Genomic DNA, 16,491 nt, shown 5'->3' with positions numbered 1-16,491 from the left:
AGTCAATCTCTCCTCACCCCTTTCTTCGTACCCCACCTCCCCTCAGGATTTTGTCTCGATTGACTTAGCCATACCACGCCAACAAACAAATTTTGGCCGAGCATATTAGCGGCAACAGACGCTTCAAATTTTAAAGAAGTGCTATTTTATTTTATTCATTGTGAAATCCATTATAGACCGTATTCCTAAGATGTATGTAAATGACGTGCCTTTCAAGGTAGAGTCGGGGCAGAATCCTCTCCATCAACTAATGACATCGCTCATTACATGCAGAACAGCACGAAATGAAAGTGCTCCTGTCTGTGGTAACATCTTCCCTGTGTAAATCCCTATGAAATGCTAATATCTCACTTCTAATTAAAGGATACTAAGTCCAAATGTACCTACGTGCCTACTAGCTGGTAACATAAATTGTATTAATTTTTTTTCCCCCCTGTTGCTACAGCCATGTCTGTGCTACATTCCATTAATTCATATTTAATACCATTGCTGCTCAACCATTCTTCTCTTTTTTGCTTTCATTGCCTCTTTCATTTCTTTTCTTTTTTCGTCATAATTGTGGTCTGTGATTATAAACAGACACTTATTGTGAGCAAACGCATCATTATGGGGTTGTGAAACTATACTTTTTTGCAGGTGCATGCGTGCCTGGCCACACAGAACGCAATATGCTCATGCGTACAGGAGGTGCTTAAACTATCCAAAACAAGAAAAATAAAAACAAAAAAACAAGCAAACCGGTAAGGCCTCTAAGAGCCTGTACACATTTCACAAGTCTGAATGTAAACATGTTTACGTGCAGTCATTCTATGAATTCGACCTTGAAGTCGGCAAACAACTGCCACACAAAGTTCATTAAGAGGTTAAAAACAATGCTGCTTCCTTTTGCCTGCAAGATAGTAAAGCTCTTTTTGAAACTGTGTTTTTTCTAAAACACAAAATGCAGAGAAAATTAATTACTTGGTATCATCATTGAATTAAAAAGCCTACCTAATGGTTGGTATGAAATACGGGCTAATTAGAGCTTTGGTTTTATAGCGCCTGTTAACGTAGTTATCACTTACAACACTGTAATGTCAAAATCAATACGGATTACTTATGTCCTATCTGCCTCCATTCCATGAGGTGACAATAGCTTATCTGTCATGCACTTATCAGACTGGATTGAGCCAGACAGCATTTGGAAAAAGGACCAAAACCCCCTCTATGTAACCCCATTCATATGGTATTACTCATAACCAGACCGTAAGCAATTTATTCCAGCCTGAAAGTAGCTGTGCACAACACTACACAACAAAATATGCTCACTGTTTTAGTGTCAGTAGACAATAGAAAACAAAAAAAATATTTTAGTGTGTGAAACATGTTAGAGAAAGAGGATAAGATCACCTGTTTTTTTGTGAATCTCACAAAACCTCTCAAAAACAAGTTATAGTCATATTCTGTACCCCAAAAGAGAATTTGGGGGGGAAATATGATTGTTTATCATAAAAATAATGTCACAGTGCAAAAAGTATTCCTAAGTTATCCTTTTGATTTTGGGGTGAAATGCCAACTGGGCGCATGTTTTCGTAAAATTCACCCTGTTAATCCAAGCTATGGATATCATTCACTATATTTGGATAAACAGATTACGGGTAATAAAGTAACTTTAAAATATAAAATAAAAATACTGTGCATGAATGATAACGAAGTAAACAAAAACACTTTTAGAAACTAAAATCAAATGTCATATATAATGCTGATTACTTAAAAAATGCAAGAAAGAGCATCCCAGAAATGTTATCGTCATTTAAAGCCATGTTATGACAATATAGCCAGAGATAAGGTGTAGCCTGTATTAAAACATGTATCTGATTCAGATCTAAGGTTACTCTCCCTGACCTTCAACATTCCTCGATGTCCCATAATGCCATTCATCTACAGCTGCAGATAACACTGTGTAAATATCATAAGCATGAGGATTTTAGGATTGAAGTGAGGCCAGCCACATCCTTAACCAACAAGGAAAAGGGCGAAAAAACCTCTACCCTTTGAAGGGTAGAAAGGCCCCTTTCAAATAACACAGCCATTAAAACACATTATTAGCAACAAAAAAATAAATATATAATATAATATTAGTAAAAAGTAATATAAATTTCCTTGACATTAAAGTTTTCCATCATCCCTTCTAAGGCTACTTTTACTAATAAGCTACATGTACAGAAAACTTGAGTTAAATTGACAAGATTATTTTACACCCAAGGAGAATGACGCTCCAAAAGATACTCACCAATCACAGAAGAGAATAAAAGAGCTTGATTGGTTGTTTAGCAGTTGGAACTGTCGAGTGTATGAGGGTGCAGCGAAGAGAGGAGGGACACGACCTGTGACTGCACTAAACTGTACTGAAACACACCAAACCTTATCCCCTACTGATATATACCTAAACAAGACAAACACAGGCAACCAGTGAACAGGCAACCACAACAAACAAAAGAGTGAAAGACCAAAAGAGAGAGTGAGTGAGAGACACACAAACACAAACAGAATGAGAGCACTATAAGAGAAGATTGGTAGAAGAAAAGCTGAAGTAAACAGTAAGAAAACAAGGTAAAAAAGTACATATCTGTCAGCTTATATGCTAGTATACTCCTAAATGTTGACAAAAATATATTTTAACATGTAGACACATTTAAAATGTACAATCTTTATCTTCCTGGAAAATGGACCAAAAATATTGATGACTCATCTTGCACTCACTCATTCTGTCCAATAAAATTCCCCTTTAGAATGAGAACACCCCTCCCACTAATACCACTTACTACTGACTAGGAATAGCAAGTAGCCAATCATGAATAATGGCTGTTACATAAACTATTGGCTATTGGCTATTTAAAAAAAGTAAGGGAAACAAACGGGCCCATCGGTATGTCCCACTTTAATTTCATTGTTCAACAGGAAATATGTCAACGCAAGAAAGTAAACAGCATTCGTTAAATGATTTCATGGGGTCTTCAGAAGTAAAGATTGAGCGAAGATGAATATCAGAATCAGAATCAGCTTTATTGCCAGGTATGCTAACACATACAAGGAATTTGTCTTGGTGACAGGAGCTTCCAGTGCACAATAATACAATACAGCAACAAGACAGAGAACATTAAGTACTGCAGTGCATCTTCTCCTCATGGACTGCACCAGATTTGTCAATCAATGGGATTGAGATCCGAGCTCTTCGCTGGCCATGGCAGAACACTGACATTCCTGTCTTGCAGGAAATCACGTACAGAACGAGCAGTATGGCTGGTGGCATTGTCATGAGCACATCTGGGATCTGTTGGATCGGAGGGTGAGGGCTAGGACCATTCCCCCCAGAAATGTCCGGGAACTTGCAAGTGCCTTGGTGGAAGAGTGTGGTAACAACTTACAGCAAGAACTGGCAAATCTGGCGCAGTCCATGAGGAGGAGATGCACTGCAGTACTTAATGCAGCAGGTAGCCACACCAGATACTGACTGTTACTTTTGATTTTGACCCCCCCTCCCCCTCCCCCTTAGTTGTTGAATCTTTTTATGTTCATTAAATATTCACACATGTTAATTTTGCTGAAAATAAAAGCAGCTGAAAGTGAGGACGTTTCTTTTTTTTGCTGAATATATATATATATATATATATATATACACACACACACACACACACACACACACACACATACATATACACGTAGTGCAAATACAAATCTGTTATATACAGTGCAAGGGAATGTAATGGCAGAAGAGGTAGGATGTGTTGGATAAATATAAAAAGACTAAACTCTGTAATGCACATAATTATAAATATGATTGGCTATAGAGAGCAAGAGAACTAAGAGATGGAAAATATGAGTAGGAACAGCTTTCTTTCTTAAGGCCTCTGCATACTCCCTACGAAATCGAAGAACGAACGGGTGTGACGTCATCTGGCCAAAAAGGTGTTTTTGAGTTGTTCCGGTGGCTTGTAACAGCTCTCCTGGAACTTTTAGGAAAACTTCTTACCAACTGCTAAACACCTTCTTACTGCCATCGGTCCATATCTTCAGTAGGAGTGACCAGGAGCTCCACGAGGAAGACAACTAATTCCCGTTCAGTCAGTTAGGATGAGTCAACATGAACACACCGGCGTGCAGAGATATTTGTGAGCTGGTGCAAATTTACCTACATCTGTATGATCGTTCTTCCAAGAACATGTCATGTGAAAGGCTACAGTGTGGTGTCATGCGATGTCATGCCCATTCACTTATGTGCACCAAAAGCCGTTCATACATCTGCCCATAGTAAGATATGCCTATCGTCATTCTTTTGTATGTATTCTGCCTATTAACACTCTTTTATACACCCATCTTAACAGTAGTATTGGTGTCATCCTAAATTACAATAACAGAGTGTAATCGGCATATCTTATGGCAGTGTACAGCATGTTAGTGCATTAGCATCATGAAGTCAGAACGTAAACAAGACAATTTATACAATATCTACTGCATATATTACTTTAAATCATCATCGAGTAGTTAAAACAGCTTATTTTACTGATCTAGTACTCATAAAATGAGGCATAAAGTCATTGATATCACATTTCTGTCACATTAGTTCATGTTTCACATGTAGCCTTGAGAGTCCTCATAAATAAATGTACCTCTAAACTCCTCCAACAGCAAATGTTCACTGAGAGTATGTCGTTACTCAGCTGTTTCGAACTTGTTTTTACCTCGGAATGACAAACTTCTCCATAAGTGTGCAAGGGCCTTACAGGGGCGTAGATTCCGGGGGTGGTTACCTACCCCAGTAATCAAAACAAGCAAGCCCCCCTCCACCCCCCAATATTTATACCATGATCAATGGAAGCATGTAAATTCTTCACACTGTAACCCACCCAATGTTCAAGCCAAATCTACACCCCTGGCTAAATATCACTAGCAGTCATGCAGTGAGTCATGGGTACAGTACAATATTGTAAAAGTAATAGGCAAGGCCTTTAACTGGCCTGTGCCACTTGTTTTTTTATTGTCTAAGTGGCAGTTTAAAAGCCGCTAAGCTGGGCCGGGCCCCTGGCTTTCCTTCTGCACCGTTTTATGAAGCCATATTAGGATGTGTATGCTTAAGTAAACAATAACATAGTTGCAATGAGATGGAAATTTTTCAGCTAATGGTGTTTGTCATTCCTGTTTTCAGTCCTGGACTTAAGCTCTTTGCTTCTTTTTCTTTCTTTTTTTTTTCCTCTCTTTTTTTCCTCCCCCAAGCTTGGGAGGACTGTGTTTATGAATAACAACTAAAGATCTCAGTCTTCGACCCAGTGCAAAACACACAGTAAATAGATCTGCTTTTATTGTGCCCATTCGCTTTATTTGTTTGAAATGCTGATTTCACTTCCAGTCTACAGCAAAGGAAACTCTGCCAGTGCAGTAACTAGTATATACACATTCAACATTCATATTAATTTAACAATTTAATTTTTAGTACAGTACATTACTGCCCATAAAAGTGCAATGGTTACAATTATTTGCTAAAATTCAATACATTAAATTTTCTAACATAGGAGTTCAAATCGGACCTGTTTTTTTTAAAGAATTTTAAAGCCACAACAAAACTATCTTTTTTTCTATCCACAGCTCAAATACTTTCCCTCTCTTTCTCTCTCTCATACACACACACACACACACACACACACACACACACACACACACACACACACACACACACCTTTCAAATGCAAGCTGTTTATTTACTTAATGTTAAAGCTTTTCCATTAAGCAGCCAGGCCCAGGTGCTTCATCCCTAAAAGGGGATTTTGCTTCCTAAAATAAATACTGCAGTGAGGCACTGCCAAAATGTTATTGACCATGAAGTGAATTCAGTGAATGTCAAATAGAGAACAATAAACACCAAGATTCATGAGTCATCAAGGATACAGCATATGCTTTAATTTCATTGAATGCTTCAACTTCATGATGATTTATGAGCTTAATCTGACAATTGTGTGGTTTATTTTGTATTTTAAGGAAGAAACGCTAAGACTAAGTGCATGGCTTACTTGAATAAGTTCATCATTGTGCAAATAATTGCACTTTCGTTTTACCAAATGAGTTCAACCATGCAATGTTTTTGCACTGCTTGATTAAAGAGAAGAAAATGTCCGATGGGTATAAACCTGCATCAAAATGTAAAAAAAACAAAAGAAACAACAAAAACAAACAAACAAACAATGGGCTAATGCACTAATTTGATCATTTAAGGACACTCTATAATGATTTTATCATTCAACTGGACCCATTTAAATATGGTAACCCTTATGCCTGAATGAAGAAATTAAAATGTGATGCACAGAAATAATAATAAAAAAACTTCATCTGAAGACAAACTGAGCTTTTTAATGTAGAGTATGTGACAAACACTCTCACATTCTTTTTTAAGAGTGTTTTGTGGACAGATCTCGCTTTTATCTCTCTGAAGACAACTCCCCTGACAGAAGTCGAGACTGCTGCCTGCCTGACTGCCATCACTTCAATTCAGTACAAAGATTCTGTCACGAATACTCGCTCCAACACAGTGGCAGACCAACTATATCAAAGCTCTTCACCCTCTAAGAGACCACAATTCATTAAGTTGTCAATGCCATGCCAAATATAATGGATTTCTAATTCTGGTTTTCTAATATGCATTCAGAAAAGGATTCACCTTTGTCTCGTTCCCATTACGAAAAAGTACTGTGGAGGTACCATTGTGCAGATGTGGTATCAGATGGCAACACAATTCTACTTTGATATCTACAATGGTACTGTTTGATTACCATTTTCATGAACCATTGTGTTTACATGGTACTCTAAGGTACTTCAAACAATCCAGTATGTCATATAAAAACAAACATAATATTTACACACACTGAGCACTTTATTAGAAACACTATGGTCCTCATAAAGTGCCCGACGAGGTCTTCTGCTGTTGTAGCCCATCCGACTCAAGGTTCAACATGTTGTGCCTTCTGAGATGCTATTCTTCTCACTACAATTGTACAGAGAGGTTATCTGAGTTACCATAGCCTTTCTGTCAGTTCGAACCAGTCTGGCCAATCTCCTCTGACCTCTCTCATCAACAAGGTGTTTCTGTCCGCAGAACTGCCGCTCACTTGATGTTTTTTGTTTTTAGCACCATTCTGAGTAAACTCTACAGACTGTTGTGCATGAAAATTCAAGGAGATCAGCAGTTACAGAAATACTCAAACCAGCCCGTCTGGCACCAACAATCATGCCACGGCTGAAATCACTGAGATCACGTTTTTCCCCATTCTGATGGTTGATGTGAACATTAATGGAAGCTCCTGACCCGTATCTGAATGACTTTATGCATTACACTGATGCCACATGATTAGCTAATTAGATAATCTAATGAATAAGTAGGTGTACAGGTGTACCTAATAAAAGTGGTTGGTGAGTTTATATATATGCAGTATATAAACAATATATCCATTGTACTTTGTTACATTTTTGTTAGTGTGTACACTTTCATCATGTAAATACTGTACACCTCTATTTATTTAAATAGGATTGGGACATGTCAAGAGCTAGACTTAAACCTGTGTTTCCCACGAGCACCATGTTTGTAGCATGTGCGCTAACTACTGCACCACAGCTCTGATCTAGATACACCTCTTTCATAGTTAAAGTGACGAGATTTCTGAATGCCAAACCAACTTAAGAGTTATAAAAAGTACCATGTTATAACCATGTTTTTACATGACACCATGATAATATTATCTTTCTTGGACATGGTACTATAGTAATACAGTGGCTTTTCAACACCACCATGATGGCAATACTATGCTGTTCTTTGAAGTGCCAAAAACATGAGTGTACCATGTAAATCTTATACTATCACTGTACTATACTTTTTTTGTAAGGGGAAATGGTTACAATTTTCATGATTAGCAAAAAAATCTAGTTGTCTTAGCCAAGTCTTCGTTAAGTCTTTTGTATCTCCCTAAAAAGAAACCCTTTTCATTACAGTAGAGCAAAAAACCTCACCCTCTCTGGTTTTCTGTAAGCCTTAGCGTCAAGCACATAAACAACCGTATGACTAGCACAAGCATTTAAATTTCTTGTTAGCAATCTCCCCCGTGTGGTGCTTTAGCCATGCTGGCTTGTTTATTATGTTCATAGCTTTGGTAGAAAAACGATTAACGTGAACTCCTACGATTTGAAAGCACTTGTAAATGCATAGAAACACACTCAGCTGTAGAAACAGGGGAATTAGGGGCTTCCCAAATGCTAATGCTAATGCAAAGCAATTTTCAACCTGATGCTGATACACAGAATTACTTTTTTTTTTTTTTTTTGTAAGCAATAAATGTACTCGGAAGAGCTATTACATGGACCCTTATCCACCACTGCGGCCTAACATGCATCAATATACAACTTTTCATTTGGTGTGTTACTTCAGAATTTACGTCTGTGTGGTTGCTGTAAAATGAGAGGATGAGGCAAATAAAGTAAATAATCAAGTGTATGATCTTCAGAGGCATTCCAATTTAGCCCTCGGCAGGCGCCACACAGAAAGCAAATATCATATTTCCCCTGCTGTTTAGCTCTCTTGAGGCCAACTCAGAGTTTAAGTGGATAGACTCACTTAAACTTATGGGAGTGTTGTTGGTTGTGGATAGCTAAATGTCAGGTGTCCAGACAGAAGTAAAGGTGTGTTTCTGTCAGGAAATTAACTGAATTATATGTATAGTTAAGTGTTTTAGATTCCAAAAGTGTGAAAGTGTGTAAAGCTATAAAATTCTGAAACACTTCTATGTTATTGTTTCACATCGGCATTCATTCTCACGTTACAATTTTGCACTTTGTAGAAGATAAGCAATCAAATTCAAATTGAAAAGTTGTGCTGACCCTTAGCCTGACCAGCCAATAGCTTGAGGAGAGGAGGAGGAGGAAAAATACACCATAAAACACTGCTTGCCTGCAAAAGTGAGTTAACTCACTGTATGACTGATATAGGGTCTCTTAGACTATGATCTGTCCATTGAATGACAGGTTTGGCTTACCTAAACAAGGAACCAACTAACCATGGCACCAAGTAACTTTGAAGCCTTTTTTTTGCTGTAGTCATTGTGTTTTTCCACTGTAGTGCAGAATATTTGATTTGTAGTGATTTATAGATCAACCATACACCCTTCCAAAAAGCCTACTGGAACCCTTTACCAATTTGAATGCCCAAACTAGGGCCGTCACGATTATGAAATTTGGTTGACAATTAACTATCAAACAAATAATTGCGATTATGATGATTAATTGTCTGTTTTAGGGCTATGACGATTAATTGTCTCTTTTAGGGCTTTCACGATTAACTGTCATATAAATTGTCATATTTCATATTTAACTTCAAAGATATAAATCAAATACTAAAATAGGGATATATGATTTCCTTTTAAGGCCTTAAAAACTTATGAATGGCATGAAAAATAATGTTTTAAATATCAAAATATTTCTAAATACTTAAAATATGTCTCTCGTTTTGGTCAACTTTGGTTTTGGTCAGTTTTATATTTACACTGTTGTTTTGGAGCTCCTGTATTTTATATTATAGGCTATATTTATTTAAAAAAAAAAAAAAAAAAAAAAATATATATATATATATATATATATATATATATATATATATATATATATATATATATATAGTTTTTATATTCATATTATATTTTGAAATATTTGAAAAATAGTTTTATCACTGCGTCATTAACACTGCTTATATGAATGGTTTGACCAGAAACATTTGCCATTACACAATCATTTAAAATAAAGCCGGGGCACTTTGCTTTCACTATAAAATTTATATTTGTTCCTTTATATTTTTGCGGTTCACGCGCTCTTCCGAACAGGAGCTGCTGGTTGACTTCTGCGTTGCAGCTCAATGACACTCGGAGATCAACTGAATGACACACAAATGTGCTGTTGACGACATTTAGCCTATATATTTGCTTAAAATTCCTTTATATGGGCATTAAATGTGATCGGAACTTGAAGTGCACAATAATGGTCTGATCGCTGTTATTTGATCTAACCACTGTTATTTGAGATAGCCGCGGTTAGATCAAATAACCGCGATCAGATGATTATTTAATAATCGCGACAGGCCTAGCCCAAACACTAGACCCAATCAAAATTCCCATTGAAATACTTTTTTCAAAATGCCTATTGGAACATCCAAACCCTACACCCTTCCAAAATGCCAACTGAAACCCTGTCCCCACTGGAATGCTCAATTCCCAAATAACCATTCAAAATTCTCTTGGAATAAGATTTCAAAATGCCTTTTGGAGGAACACTACACTCTTCCAAAATGCCCATTTTCACAAAGGCAGTTGAGAAAACTCACTGGGTTTGTAGTGTGCAACAGACCTTTTTCACAGCAGCGCCATCTTTGATTTTGACGGGAATGACAACGAGGCTGTGAATGATAGACGTTGAGTCTCTTCAATGAGTTGTGCAGTTGTTTAAAGAGTTTTTGGATTGTTCCACTGATGAAACATTGAAACAATATCTTTTCAAGAAATTTCAGTAGACAAAAAATGAGGTGTGGAAAATTAAATGTGATCTAGGAGCTTTTTGATAGCTTTATACAATGTTTGTCTTAAGGAAATGATAAGTCTATCCCTCAGCCTCATTTTCATTCCAGTCAAAAATCAATGATGGCGCTACTGTGAATAAGGCCTGAATAAGGCAGAAAGAGAGAAGACTATAGTAGCTCTTTCAAAAGGTATAGGGTGAGGAAAACATAGAAAGAAATAACAGAACAAAAAAACACAGACACAGAGATCTAGATTTTGGTTTTTGGGTGTGTGTGAATGTGTCTGTAAACATGAGCTCATGGGAAAGAATGGAAAGTCCCTTCCTTGTCCACCATACTGTTAGTGACAGAACACAGACACACAAACTCTGTCCCTCACACGCCCTGGGCCCATACCGTATGACTGTCCCTTCTTCAGTGCATTGGTTTGCTCCAGTCTGCATATGAGCTGTTTAGGATTGTTCTATTCTGGGAAATGGAGAGGGGACTGTGAGAAATTTGCAAAAGTCCTTCACTCATTGCATACAAAATTACATACAAAACTATTATTATTTTTTATACAAGAGTAATATATTTCTGAAAAAAAAAAAAAAAAAAAAAAAAAAATTAGAAAATGTAATAAAATCCTAAGAAATTGAAGGAAGTTTCTGTGTGTAGCAGAGTTGACAACAACTTTATAATGTGCTCTTCTCCTTTGTCCACAAATACCCAGTGTCATTGGGTTACTTAAGATTTGTTTAATAATTTGTAGCATATTTGGAATTATGCAAATGTGAAATTAAAATGAATCTGGAGTGATTTAAATACAACATACTCCATGCACGTTAGCAAACCGAACTGAATGCAGCGCACATTTGTTCCTCAAGAGCACAAGATAGAATTGTGAAGGGTGCACAGAACCGCTATAGTTCACTCAGAATCGGCTTGCTCGTCAGCTTTTTGCTCATGCTCTGTCTTTGCAGTGGGGAAGGGCCACTTGTAAGACGAAAGCTGCCATGCAACTTCTTGCTTTATGTCTGCTGTTGGAGTCTAACCTATACAGGTCAACATAAGAGAAAGTTGTGTGCTATATTCATTATATTGCACCCAGTCTTTTTCTCAAGTCAGATGGCAAGCGCACATCTGCAAATTTTTGTGTACGTAATACACTGTATCTGTATCGACATCTGTACTGATTAAGTATTCCGACTCAATGAAAGTTTACGTTTTTCTTTATCACCATCCATGTGCCTGGATACACCAAAAATCTTAAGTCACCCATAAATGAAAAATAATTTACTCCAAACCTGTATGACTTTCTTTCTTCTGTGGAATACAAAAAGAAATGTTAGACAGGATGACAGCCTCAGTCGCCATTAACTTTCATTGCATAATTTTTCATACAATGAAACTGAATGGTGACTAATGTGATCTCTTTTTGTGTCCTACAGAAAAAAGAAAGTCATAGGGGTTTGGAACGACATGATGGTAAGTAAATGATGACAAGTTTAAGGTGAACTAACCTTACAATAGTTTGCATCAGCTTCAAGTTAGCAGGGGCCAATAAAAACCAAACTTTGTCAAAAAAAAAAATACAAAAAAATAAATAAAAAAAGAGCATAAACATAAGAATAGAAAACCTGTGCAGTTAGGAAAATAAGCCTTTCTGCTTAGCTGTAAACTTTGACAAGAACAAATAACCTCTTCTTTATTCTCAACCTTGAGAAAAGCAAACAAACACCAGAGCTGCAACACATCAAGCGATTCATTAAACTAGATATGGAATAAAAGCACCAATCCTCCCCTTTCTAGTCCATCAACAAACACACACACACACACACACACACATACACACACACACACACACACACACACACACACACACACACACACACACACACAATCAGCTCCATTGGAGTCTACTAACTAATCGTTTGTTTACCTTCTCCAAGGACTTGCTTATTTGAGGCCGTCTTCAATTCCAGCGCTGAGTTTAACCCCCCTGACCTGCACAGACAACAATCACACAGGATAAGTTGTAGCGGTATAATTACTGCACCTGTCACAAACCATCAGGCACCTGCATCTGTCTGTACAAAATTACATTAAATAACTACTTAGGTGTTTTGATGATGTAGAGATGGACTAAAAAGTATTCAACATGGACAAACGGAAAGAGTACATTATTTTGTAACAGAACTTAGTAACGGACAACAGAAGAAACTCACTTATCCCAACAGCATTCCTATTCACCCATACACTAAGGAACAGAAAGTACCATGGTAATATCATGTTTTTTGCACTATCTAGCACTACTGCATTATTTGAGGCATCTTGAAGGACCATGTAAATTCAATTGTACTTGAATGTGGTAACCATTCAGTACCTTGGTACAGGTATACATCAAAATACAATAGTATTACCATTACTGTATCATGGGAAGGCCACAGTACTTTTTTTCTAACATGTCTCCTCCCAAAAGACTGTAACCTTGAAAAAATGTTTTTAAGACTGGTACCACTGCAGTACCATGGTATTCTTTGAAGCACCTTGGAGGATAATGTAAATACCATGGTACATGAATATGGAAACCTTTAAGAAGCATGGTATATATATATATATTAATGGTCCGAACTACTATGTACTAACATTAAAATACATACAATGTATTTACTGGGTAACTACTACAACCCCAATTCCAAAAAAGTTGGGACAGTATGAAAAATGCTAATAAAAACAAAAAGGAGTGATTTGTACATTATATTCACCCTTTGCTATATTGAAAGCACCACAACTACACATTATATGATGTTTTACCTTGTGAATTGTATTGTTTTTTTTTTTTTTTTTTAAATGTACAGTAATTTCAAATCAGATGATTGCAACATGCGCCAAAAAAAAAAATGAGACGGGCAATTTAAGACTAATAACAATTTGACGAGTTGAAATAACAAGGCGATGTGAAACAGGAGATGTTAAACAGGTGAGACAATCATTTCATAGATTATAAGGAGCCTCCAAAAACAGCCAAGTCCTTCAAGAGCAAGGATCGTTCCAGACTTGTCAATTTGCCAACAGATGCTTCAGCAAATAATCCAGCACTTTGAGAACAATGTTCCCCAAATACAAATTGGAAGGATTTTGGGCATTTCACTCTCTACAGTGCACAATATAGTTAAAAGATTCAAGGAATCTGGTCAAATCTCGGTGCGTAAAGGGCAAGAATAAAAAACCATTTCTGAACGCGCGTGATCTCTGATCCCTCAGGCGTCACTGTCTTAAAAAATATCATTGATCTGTAATGGATATCATGAACATGGGCTTGGGATAACTTTAGTAAACCTTTGTTAGTCAACACCACTTGCCAATGCATTCACAGATGCAAGTTAAAACTTTACTATGCAAAGCAGAAGTCATACATCAACACTGTCCAGAAGCGCTGCCGACTTCTCTGGGCTCGGTCTCATCTTAGATGGAAAGTAGAACAGTGGAACCGTGCTTTTTTTGGTCTGAAGAGTCCACATTTCAAATAGTTTTTGAAAAACACAGCCATCGTGTTCTCTGGGACAAAGAGGAAAAGGACCATCCAAGCTGTTATCAGCGTCAGGTCCAAAAGTCAGTGTCTGTATGGGCCAGGGGTGTGGCAGTGCCCATGGCATGGGCAACTCGCACATCTGTGAGAACACCATGAATGCAGACAGATATGTACAAACTTTGGAACAACATATATTGCCATCCAGCACCATCATTTCCAGGGACGTCCCTGCATTTTCCAGCAGGACAACTTCAAACCACATACTGCCCGGATTACAAGTGCATGGCTGTGTAAGCAGAGAGTGTGGGTGCTAGATTGGCCTGTCTGCAGTCCTAACCATCTCCAATTGAGAATGTGTGGCACACTATTAAGCATACCTAGCAAACGAAGACCCCGTACAATTGTGCAGCTAAAGACCTACATAATGGATGATTGGGGGAAAATTCCACTTTCTAAACTTAACAAACTTGTGTCTTCAGTGCCCAAATGCTTAATAAGTGTTATTAGAAGAAATGGTGATGTTTTACAGTGGTAAACACTCAACTGTCCCAACTTTTTTGGAGCGTGTTGCAATCATCTGATTTGAACTGCACTTTTACATTTTACGATAAACCCAGAATCACAAATACTCTCCGAACCATTTTTTTTTTTTTTTGTTAAACTACCAAAAAAGAGACTATAGGGCCAATATCCTTGGGGCATTTGAATAAAAGCATGAAAGCATATCCGAATATCCGAATGAAAAAATATGCAGTTTACATTTGGCAGTCAAAACAGTGGCTGGCCGTTTGTGCATAGTGATACTGTTTATCTCAGGTAAAGTAAGCACAGATAAAACACATTGGTACAGCCCGTCCATGTCCCAGCATCAATTATCTGTTAAACACCCTTGTTAAGGTGGGCGGTCAGCATTTACATTGACTAAAAACAGCATGACAGCCAGGAACTGCAAACACTGTATGTGTTTCCTACAAATTTTGTTGTTGACTTTCCACTTTCTTTCATGCTTATTCATAAGACTTCAATTAACATGTCATCCCTGCTGTTATAAATCAATAGCTCGTGGTGACAGGTGATTAATTTTTGGCCTTAAAAAGCTAAACATCATTTATTCAAATCACCTGCTAAGGTCTCAGGTGCTAAATGAGTTTACCAAAATGCGTTTAGCGAACGTTCATTTAGACAAATGTTCCCTCTTGCTAATGACATGAACATTTTGCATTTAGAACCGGAGAAAAGCAGGGAATGCACAGCAGCAGTACCTTTCAGTTTTAGCGCCATAAAGTGTAGCAAAGTCAATAACAGACCAGATTGAAAGCATGAAGTTGGAGTTAATAGTGGTGTTTTGAGCAGCAGGGTGGTGAAGACCTGGGGAGTGAGTAAATAGGCCCATACTGCTCAACCCAGCTGGAGAAGCCAAAGAACCAGCACTCTGTTGCTCAGAAAACTTGCTGAGATGATCGACTTCACAGGTGTTTTATGGAGGAAATGCACAGAGAAGCCGGCTAAATGAGGACATAGGCTAAATACTGTCTGTAGATGATACGTAGAGAAACATGGGGAAAAAAAGACAATAACAACAAGCTCCTGAGACCCGAGCATGACTGTTGTGTGCATTTTCCATTTCCTTTTTAATTTTTAACTAGTAGCACCTAATAAACATGCAAAAAAAAATAAATAAATAAATAAATAAATTCTAAATATTTGTCCACATATGTGGACAGCGGGACTAATTAGTGACATTTTAAATAATATTACCGAGCTATAGAAAGTTTTTATGAAATTGTTTATAATGTTTCCAGGACTACTGGCTATTCATGTCAAATAAAAAAAAAATAAAAAACTATACAAATAAAAATTATTTGACATGATTTAACTTTTATGCGTTACAATGTTCTTTTCTACTTTGGCAACAAAATCTCAATGTTCTCTCTTTGCACTGTCAAACAAACGATAACCTGTGCTGAAGCATTTTACCAATCAGAAATTAGCATAATTAATTCTGATACAAGTAATGGCCAGCATTTTCCAATCACTGCCAACCAGGTTAAAATGATACATTATAAATTCTGAATCTATGTACTAATTACCATTGTCCCATGTCTGCCAACCATGTTGAGTGGTTCAAATATCATCTGCAGCTTGAAACTGAACTATTGATAGGAATTTTGGATTGAATGCACTTGGTTTCATAGGAAAGCTATAGGATGCTCCCTTGCTCCCTATTTAGTGAATGACTTAACCTCCAGTGTGCTGTCTGTCTGCACTGATCTCAGAACAGTTCGAAATGCACCATATTATCATCTTAACTCCATATAAAGCCTCTGAAAGCAATTTTTTTCTCAATTTGAAAATGCACAGTAAATATAGGATTTCTAATGAAAACTTTTTGTTGCTATTG

At 37.2% G+C, this 16,491-nt stretch overlaps 1 protein-coding gene across 8 annotated transcripts in view; it reads right to left on the bottom strand.

The window, feature by feature from the left end:
• Positions 1-16,491, bottom strand: part of LOC127445628 (forkhead box protein P1-B-like) — a 263,267-nt gene that overhangs the window by 150,000 nt on the left and 96,776 nt on the right. For 4 of the 8 annotated variants that reach the window (XM_051705818.1, XM_051705826.1, XM_051705820.1 and 1 more), the window contains one exon: positions 12,498-12,562. The exons of 2 other annotated variants lie outside the window; for them this stretch is intronic. The gene's annotated coding sequence lies outside the window, so the exon portion shown is untranslated. Of the gene's footprint in view, positions 1-10,972; positions 11,045-12,497; positions 12,563-16,491 lie in introns of all 8 variants that reach the window. 2 more of the 8 variants (XM_051705821.1, XM_051705822.1) reach the window with 1 other exon arrangement.

This window comes from Myxocyprinus asiaticus, chromosome 9 (genome assembly GCF_019703515.2).
Source record: "Myxocyprinus asiaticus isolate MX2 ecotype Aquarium Trade chromosome 9, UBuf_Myxa_2, whole genome shotgun sequence".
NCBI lineage: Eukaryota > Metazoa > Chordata > Actinopteri > Cypriniformes > Catostomidae > Myxocyprinus > Myxocyprinus asiaticus.
The sequence above is the reverse complement of the archived record's forward strand: the minus strand, read 5'-3'. Positions and strand labels throughout refer to the sequence as shown.